The following is a 10,461-nucleotide window of genomic DNA, read 5'->3' on the forward strand; positions in this document are numbered from 1 at the left end:
CTGGGAAGATATGAAGAAACATCTATTCAACCTAGAAAAGCGATCAACCTCAGGCCAAAGAAATGATTTCACTCATGTCTATCTTGGTGAACCAACAAGGTTTTTGGGGCTACTTACAGGGACATGAATGACTCTTGTACAGCTACAACACTAAAAATCTCATGATGTCATCATGTGTATCAACTCACAAAACTGAAGTTTGTTCCTTGACCTTCTAGCTCTACTTGCAGGTCCACACAAACAGTAATATATATTTTACTTCAAGGATTTATGAACCTTGTAAGTTTAATGAACTTCCTGAACCTTGCCAAGTGGTGTGAGCTTCCGGAAACTTATGAGTCCCTTTCCCGGAGGAAAAGTTTCAATTCAGAGGAATTAATCAGCTATCTAGTGACATAAAATAGAACAAGATTTTTGATTTCAAGATAATTTATTGTCATTGAAGGAGGGAACTATTTTAAACAATTGTAAGCTAGTGGGCTCAGTGAGACAACACATCCACAAATATGGCCAAATCATGAGGTGAACTAGCTCAGGCTAGGGGAGCACAGAAGACCAAACAAACCTGCAGGAGGTGCTAATATCAGTTGGGCTTTTACTTTTCCTATTTATAAGTAAAGAAATGATTACCTACCTTGCAGTGGCAATATATCAAATACAGAGTAGGTGATTAATAAATATGTGTAAAATGTATCAAATTAAGATGGTTAATTTACAGCAAGCACTTCACACCAACTGAGCAGAGTGGAACATTCAAGAATGAATCCTATCAAATGAGGGATGAAAGAATTTGAAAAGTTTAACCTGCAGTTTGGGTGGAATGTCTGGTGAGAAAGGAAGCAAATAACTTGTATTTAGTCCATTCAGTAATTCAAGTGCCTGGACCACAGTAGTGAAGGATGGTCAGGAGAACTTGGGCCCTTTAAGAAGGCCTGCTTCTTGCTCTCCCTCACAGATTATTGCAACTATTACAGAGTGGCTTCTTGAGCTCTCTGTTGGTTGCCACTTTGGTGTCCTCCTCAGGTCTGTAACCATTACTTTCTGTTTGTGACCCTCAAGATTTCTGCTATGTTCACTTGGAGAGTAGTGGGTAGGAAAACTGCTGCTTTCAGACCCCTGACCTCAGGTCTGGCTGTCACACTATTATCAGTGGTTTCCCTGTCTCCAACTGTCATTTCAATTCTCTGTCTGTACAGGTCATCTTTCTTTCCATGGCCTACAATCTTTGTCTGCCACGTAGAATGAATTAGTCATACCTCTAGAGGTCCTGACCTCACCCAATACTCCCATAACAAAGGTAGTGGAGTATTCACACAGAAGTTCTCATTAATTTGAAACAATTTCTCATGCCAACAGTTAATTTATACTGCCTGTTGAAGTTGAAGGTTGACTTTTGGAGTACAAATAGCTGACCAGATGTGACCACAGATGACACATGTCAACCCCGGCAAGATTACTTGGTCTCATAAACCCAGGAGGCCAGAGGTGGCTCTGGTGTATCAACATTAAAGAATATCTAGGATGGGGAGATGACTCAGTGAGTCAGAGTACATAAGTGCTCTGTAAGCATCAAACTATGAGTTTCTATTCAAAATGCCAGGCACGGCTTTGGTACCTGTAACCAAGTTCACCCTGAGGAGCAGACAGGTGGGTCCTGAGAGTTTGTTGCACAGCTAAGCCAGAGACTCTTTTCAAGGCAATGAGATAGATGGTGACAGAGTAAGGTAATGTCTTGCACTGGCATCTCCATAAGCGTTTGTTGGAGTGCACACCTACACACATGCATACAGCATACACACACACACACACACACACACACACACACACTGAACACACACACACACACAGACAGACACAGACACAAACAGGCAGACACACATAATATTGTAAAGATAGGAGATGACAGGTATTTTCTATAATTTTGTACTTTGGAAAATACAACAGTTAATTGAAATAATGTTATTTTATAATACTGGGGAAAATTGGGAGTCTATGGTATGTAAAATTTTTATTTAAAATATATGTAAATAACTTTTAAAAACAGTAGTAAGCCAAAAGAACAATATTTCCCATATACCCACATTTGTGTTTTAATTATAACCTTCCTTTCTCAAAGGTTTATTTACATAAGTGCTTTCTCTATAAGTGATACATTGGAAAAAATATATACACTCACATAACCTTTTAAGTCAATGATTTCTGGCAAAATGAATGGAGGAGATGGAAGAAATGTGCCAAAAGTGCTTTGAAATTTTAGTTAGCCCGAGTGCTTTTTGTAAAATTTACTTTAACTTTGATGCTTGATTACATTCTAACACTTTTTCAAATGTTTTGAGTTTCCATCTGGATCTGTTAAGTGTGGAGGGGAATCTGTGCTGTGTTGGGGGCAGGGGGGTTGTTAAGTGCCTTCCCTCAGGGGACCTTGAACTTCACTTTTCAGGCAGAGATGCTTGAGAATAATTAAAATCGGGTGAACTTGACCTCACATCTTTATTTTGCACAGGGGAGAACTGCTTTTCCAGAGCAGTCCCTCATTGCAGGGCCTTTTTGATGGGTTTTTAATAAGGACAAAGGAAACTCCTACTCACTCAGTGCAATATCTTGCCATTAGATAAACCTCTTGTATCTTTCCACACGTGCTGGTTCAGGGAGGAGGTGAAGTAGACCAGTTGTCTTAATCTCTGTGGCAGAGGACACACAGATGAGGCTAAAAAATCATCCACCGTTGTCAACTGACTATGTGGTACTGGGAATTGAACCCAGGACTCCAGGGAACATGCTGTGAGGACATGCTACCATTGGTCTGTTCTAGCTTCAGGGAAAACTTTTAGTGAATGACTCAATTTAGAGACGACAAGCAAGTCTTCGATTCACCTTGATCACTCAGGTGTAACAGTTTCCCCAGTTCACTTGGAAGATTCTTCCTTGAGTTCAGCTTGTTAACAGGGACCTAGAAACTGTGATCAAGGAAACAAAAATTCTACTTTTGCTATCTAACTTCTGGATCATTCTCATATATCCTATACTTTGAATATAAACATTCTTAAAACTAGAAGCAATATGAAAAAAAGATATTGCTGCTTTGCATGTTGACTTTCTGAAGGCAATTAAGGAATATTCTGTTTGTATTATATATATTTTTCTCTTACCCTCCTGGGCCAAATCCTTCCTAGATTATGCTACCATCTGTTTTCATTTGTTTGGTATTTGGCTGCAATTGTTTCTCGGGGTATATTTTTGAATAATAATTAATAGAAGTAAATCAATCCTCCCAGAGAAATAATTTTCATATGTGGGATAGCAAAACCAGATGAAAATATGGCTACAAATAGCAACCTCATTTTATAGCAAGGAGTAGAGATTTTGCCCAGTGGCTCTGACCAAGGTCAATAGGACTCATGTGGGTAAATCTTGGCATGGGCCTCTAAAACACACAATCCCTACAAATACCTTGGGAAACTGGAACCAGGTAAGAAACTCGAAAAAAACACACAAGGGCATAAAGGGAAAAAACTTTAGAAGCCCATATTTTGCAAACTTAAAATAACATGTTGTATTAAATCATTCAGTGTTTTTTGGCAGAACATTGGAGGTAAATTTTTGTATTTCAGAACAACCATGACTAATCCATATACCTGCTGCTCCTGGGTTTCTGTATTTTTCATTAGTAGTTTTTTCCCTCAGCTCTGCTGACGACAGCCTTTTCCTCTTGGGAAAGAGTGATGAGGAGTCCAATTTTTCATTTTTCAATATGGTCTAAAAATCTCATATACTTGCTGATCTTCTTTTGAAATCAATGGATTCTCAGCCCCTTCCCTCCCCCGAAGAAGTACTTAACGAGAAACAGCTTGTGGGAACATGGGAGGGAAAATCCTTTATCATATTAATTATTAATTATCATATTAATTAATCATATTTCAATTTTAAATACAAAACACGATGGACCATGGAGCCAGGGCTTTTATACAAAGGTCAAACATGAAAAGAAACACATTTTGTCAAGAAGCCACTCAATACTTTGTAACAAGCTCCTTAATTAGAGAAGGTGATACAAATAAGTCAATATTAACGTCATTGATGCTTACTCATGGTACAATGGAATTGAATGCTTATTTGTATTCAGTTAACGAGCAGTACTATATATATATATATATATATATATATATATATACATATGTATATATAAAATATTAAAACAATTAGTCTATATTTTTTTTCTGTAACAATGAAGAAAAATATTGTAGGTTAGAAATGTGTCTCTGCTTCTATTCTCTTTAGAAGGTTGTGGCTATTGTCTATGCCATGATGATCTGTGCGAAGTTTAGAAAGCCTGTTTATTGATTTGGAACCCTGTTCCCCTGCAAATCTACCTGACTCTGTATCTCAGTCCCCAGGGCTTCTGTTTCATTGGAGGCTGGTATGGTTAGCATTCTGCTATACCTTGAAAATTCATAGACAACATTTTAACGTGAAGCTGGAACTATCTGCTACCTTGCCTCTCTCCTCTTTTCTGTCATTTTCTGATTACATGAACTTATATAAATATAAAATTTTAAATTAAATTTATGCTGTAGGAATTTTGTGAGGATGGAGCAGAGAGTGAAGGAATGGCCAACCAATAACAGACTCAACTTGAGACCCATCCCATGGGCAAACAGCAATCCCTGACACTATTAATGATACTCTGTTAGGATTGCAAACAGGAGTCTGGCAAGGCTGTCCTCTGAGATGATCCACCCAGCAGCTGACTTAGACAGATGTGGATATCCAATATCCAAACAGTGGATGGAGCTTGGGGACTCTTATGGAAAAACAGAAGGAAGGATTGTGACCTCTAAGGGGATAGGAACTCCACAGAAAGACAAAAAAAGATATTAGCCCTTTATCAGATGTAGGGTTAGTGTAAAGATCTTTTCCCAATCTGTAGGTTGCCATTTTATCCTATTGACAGTGTCCTTTGCTTTACAAAAGCTTTTCAATTTTATGAGAACCCATTTGTCAATAGTTGATCTTAGAGCTTGAGCCATTGGAGTTCTGTTCAGGAAAATTTCCCCTGTGCCCATGTGTTCAAGGCTCTTCCCCACTTTCTTTTCTATTAGATTCAGTGTATCTAGTTTTATGTGAAGGTTCTTGATCCACTTGGACTTGAGCTTTGTACAAGGAGATAAGAACGAAGCAATTTGCATTCTGCTACATGCTGATCCCCACTTGAGCCAGCACCATTTGTTAAATATGTTCTCTTTTTTTCCCTCTGGATGGTTTTGGCTTCTTTGTCAAAGATCCAGTGACCATACGTGTGTGCGTTCATTTCTGGGTATTCAATCTATTCCACTGATCTACCTGCTTGTCTCTGTATCAATACCATGCAGTTTTATCACTATTGCTGTGTAGTACGGCTTGAGGTCAGGGATGGTGATTCCACCTGAAGTTCTCTTATTGTTGAGAATAGTTTTTGCTATGCTGGGCACATGGAGAGAACCATGGCTCCAGCTGCATATGTAGCAGAGGATGGCCTTATCTGGAATCAATGCGAGGGGAAGCCCTTAGTCCTGTGGAGGCTCAATACCTCAGTGTAGAAGGATGCTAAAGTGGTGATTCAGGAGTGGGTGGGTGTGGGAGCACCCTCATAGAGGCAGTGGAAGGGGGATGGGATAGGAGGTTTGTGTAGACGCAACTGGGAAGGGGTACAACATTTGGAATGTAAATAAATAGAATAACCAATATAAATAAAAATAAACAAATAAATACCCAGGGGGAAAAAAAAAGAAAGACCAAAAGAGTCAATTAACCTGAAGCATTGGGACTCTCAGAGAACTATCAACCCAAGAACATCCATGGGCTGGGCTTAGGCCTCCTGGCACATATGTAGCAGATGTGGAGCTTGATCTTCATGTGGGTCCTGAACAATTGGAGTGGTGTCTATCCCAAAAGCTGTTGCCTGTACATGGACTATGTTTTTCTCTCTGGTCTGCCTTGTCTGGCCTTAGTGGGAGAGGAAGTATCTATCCTTGCAGAGACTTGATGTGCCAGGGTGGGGGGCTACCCAAGGGACAAGAGAGGAAGGATTGTGAGAGAGGGTGACCAACCAGGAGGGTGATAGTGAGAAGTACATAAAGTGAATAGGTAAATAAGTAAGTAAATAAATAAATTCTTAAAAAATATGTTTATCTTCATTGTATCTGTCATAATTCTGTGATCAATGTCTTATTACTAGTAACTATTGTATGTATTTTCCAATATATAGTGGGTCAAGTGACATCTTTTTTGGCCAACAGTTTTTATTTTGCTACCAACTTCAGTGTAATTATATAATTCCTATTTATTTATTCTTCCTTCATATATTACATCCTGACTGTGGTTTCCCAACCCTCCACTCCCTCAAGTCTCTCTCCACACCCCCCAATTCCCCTAGATCCACCCACTTTCCACCTCCTTTCAGAAAAGAGCAGATCTCCCAGGGATATCAGCCAAACATGGCTACAATAAGACTGGGCATATATTCTCACATTGAGGCTGAATAAGGCAACCTAGTGGGAGGAGAAGGGTCCCAAGATAGGCAAAAGAGTTAGAGACAGCCCCTGTTCCCATTATTAGAAATTCCAGAAGAACACAAGCTATATGATCATGACATATAATCAGAGAACCTAGGTCAGACCCATTCAGGCTCCCTGATCTCTGTGTGCCCATTTGAGACCTGATCAGTTGATTCTGTGGTCCATGTACTGGTTGGTGTCCTTGATGCCCTAGCTGCTCCAATTCTTCCTTATTCTCCTCTGTAGGACCCCTAATGCTTGGCTGTGGGATTCTGCATCTGGGCCCTAGATATCTAGATATTACACTTGAAAAGTAAAATGAAGGAGCAAAAAAAAAAAATTTCAGTTTACAATCACTTGCACCTCTGTTATCCAGTTGGAGGAAGAAATGAAGTAACACCCCACAGGAAAGATCAAACACTTTAAACTCTGTGGACATCATTGTGCAAAAGTGCTTACCCACTCAGCCATCTCCATGTCTCCTTTTTATTTATTTTAGGGTAGAGGTAACAGAAAAACCAATTCGATCAGTATTTAAAAACTTATGACCATTCTAGAAGCATCTTAACATCAGAAGTGGAGGTTGCATTGAGATTTGTCCTTCATAGTATCATTTCTTTGAACACTTGGTCCCCAGTTGGTGGCAATACTCGGTAAAGTTGCAGTACTTTTAGGAGGTGGAGCCTTGATGGAGGAAGTACGGCAATGGTCTGTGTGTGTGTGTGTGGGGGGGGCTTTGGCGGGTTTATAGACTCCCCCTTTTCCTGTCTCCTCTCTGGATTTCTGATATGTGGATGAAAATGAGATCAGTTTGTTCCCTGTTCCTTTCACCTCATTTTCTTCAACTACTGCCAATCCCTCCACAGTGGTTTCTATCCCCTTTTAACGAAAAGACAAAATAAACTTTTTCTTCATAAGTTGCTTTGGATCATGATGCTTCATCATAGTGACAGTATCATGAATCAAGCACCAGCAATCTTCTGGTAAAAGTTGGCCCAGGAATATTCTAGAGGGTGCGGGGTGTGCTTCTTGCCTTAAGATAATGGAAAGAGAAACACACATACACTGTGGTACAAGGATAGATTTTAAAACCACATGGTGCAATCTAAGGGAATTTATTTATTACCTAATGTGACATACAGTAAGACATGAGTGATGTCAGGAATCCCACCCATAAGACCTATGTTAGGAAGCATTAAGAGTAAAACTCTGCATTTGTCTCTTACTAATGGTGTGTGATTAGAGGCCCCTTGCTAATTTCATGGCAGTTACACCATTTTCTCCAATTGCACCAGCAAGATCATTTGCATTGCTAAACACTTTGTATCATTAGCTCATGAGATGTATTAATACACAACCATTAATGTGGGAGATGGGAGGATCCAGAACTGCAGAAAACGACTCTCTTTTGTAATCAATTTGGGAAAAGATGCAAAGGTATGAGAATGAAGAAGGCCAGATGGTAAATTGTTTTATTAGAGTAATTGCACTGAAGTAGTTTAATAGATTCAGAATAGATTCATCACCGAATCTATTAAACGTTTAACATATTACAAGTAAAGTCAGAGGATTACACTGAGCACCAGAAATATGTGCCCATCTGAAGAGTGCTGCCCTCTGAGATGAACTCTTTCTGTTTTAGAATGGGGGAGAAATGCCATGCTTTTATATATGATACTGTTAGCTTGTCCTCTTAGGATTAGAAGTAGCAGAGCTTAACTATATGGCATCCTAGTTTCCAGGACTTGAGAAACTACATGGTAGGTGTGGAATGAAGCTCATAGAGTGAGTTTCTGCTTGACAGCATGGTTGTGTGATGTCTGGTGTGCTTCTGGGCTTTCTTTCTGGCATCTAATGACATCACTCACCCTCATTATTTGCTGAGCTGAAGTCCACTTGGAGAACCCTTGGTACTCTTGTTCTTCCAGCCCATTATGATTCAGTGCATCGAGTTTGGGAAGATGTGTTGGGTGCATCATAGAGAGTGTGCATAGTGTCAAGAAAAGGGAGTTGATTCGGAAGAATGAGGAGAAATTAAACATCAACTTTCAAAATTGGTAAAACTTGTCATCAAGTTGTGTCCACATGTTATTTGCCTTTTTTGCCAAGTCCAACACTTTCATCTATCTTGGAGTGCCCACCCAACACTACCACTGGGGGTCAATGTTATCCATGTTACTCCACTCTTTGTTGTGAAAAGAGGAATGTAGTCAGGCTTGATTAAAGGTGTCAAGTCATATTGAAGTATAAAGTACTTTGTATGTTAATTTCCTCATAACAAAGTCAAATAATTTATAAAAGCTATAGAATAGATGTTGATCCAAATGAGGAAAAATTAACAATGGAAGCATTCTCTAGATTCCAAGAATCGAGTGTCCACCTTTTATCTTCCTCATGTGGTCAACATCACTCTCTGTGTAATCTTGGGTTGATATGTTCTAGCTTTAAAAAACCTCAGTTATTATAAAACAAAGTTTTACAAAGGCCCAGAGAGATGGACCAGCATGTCACAAGCTTGATCACCTGAATTCCATCCTTGGGACCAACATGGCAAAAGGGAAAAACAGTACTTGCCTCTGTTCATACATGTAAGTGTATGTGTGTATTCACGAGCACATGCACACACATGCATGTGTGTGCACACACACAGATGAAATAAATTTTAAATATCAAGTATTCATATTTTAATAGTGTAGACCAGAGTTTAAAATCAATTACTATTATATTATCATTTATGAGTATCTGCTTTATAAATCTGTCTATGATAGTGAATTTCTACCTTCAGCTATTATTTCCCTAAAATATATTCCAAACAAAACTCTGTTTCTCCTATTTTTTAAGCTAGAGTTACTTTCCTTGCTAAATCAACTAAGACACTTAGCATCATTCTGATCTGGGAGCTAAGTGGAAGGCACAGGGATGTTCTGATGCTTTGTTGAGGGGCAAGCTTATTACATTGTCTGACCTGGGCATTCTCCAACCCAATTCCCTTGTCTTTACAGAGAACACTGAGCCTAATAATAGGCTCAATGAACATAATGCAGCATCTGATACTTGGGCAATTATTAAGACATTGTTTCAACTTTCTATTGATGGAATTCAAAATGCTTTACCCCTAAAACATGCAGAAACAGCATATCTGAGAAAATAATGTCAAAGAGGCCTATTTTATCTTGCTAATGCTAGTAAAAAAAGTTTTGAAAGAAGGCAAAACTGTTGATTCTCATGTAGGCATAAAAATAAAGAACTTTAAATGTTTATTTCTCAATGAGAAAATAGGTGACATATTACAAATTCTTCAAAAGCCTAAGATCCTAAGATTACTTCATATGGAGTTATGAAATGTGAATTATATATGTACACACACACACACACACACACACACACATATATATATATATATATATATATATATATATATATGGCAAAACAGACTTTCCTACTTTACAGAATATATTTGCATGCTAATAGAAATAATTATTGTGAAAAATAACTTCTGGATTTTGGAACAGGTTACCAAGAAGAGCCTACAATAGATGCTGCAGAATTTTCCTTGAAGAACAGAAGTCCCCTTGTATACTCTAGATCTTAGAAGATAACCTATCTCTCTTGGTTGGTGCCCATGTCTCTGATAGTGTGAGTACTCTGGTGACAATAGCAATTTATCTGAAATTCCGAAGAGAAGTCCTGTTGGACTTAGCAGTCTGGCTGGCTCCTTTCAAAACGGGGTGGATTTGGGCAGCTACTATAGTTATTCACTCTTGGGTACTCTAGCTCAGCATCTCCAGAATAACTTGTGCAGTTAAATAGCTAAGGAAGATCACTCTTGGATAACTTAGGATAAAAAGAAAGGCCGAATAACAATGTGCTAAAGAACATAGTCAAAATAACTATTTTGACTATACTCTTGACTATTTCTGATTATAGC

Source organism: Mus caroli, unplaced genomic scaffold, assembly GCF_978045245.1.
Source record: "Mus caroli unplaced genomic scaffold, Mus_caroli_1 scaffold_3, whole genome shotgun sequence".
In the NCBI taxonomy this organism is placed as follows: domain Eukaryota; kingdom Metazoa; phylum Chordata; class Mammalia; order Rodentia; family Muridae; genus Mus; species Mus caroli.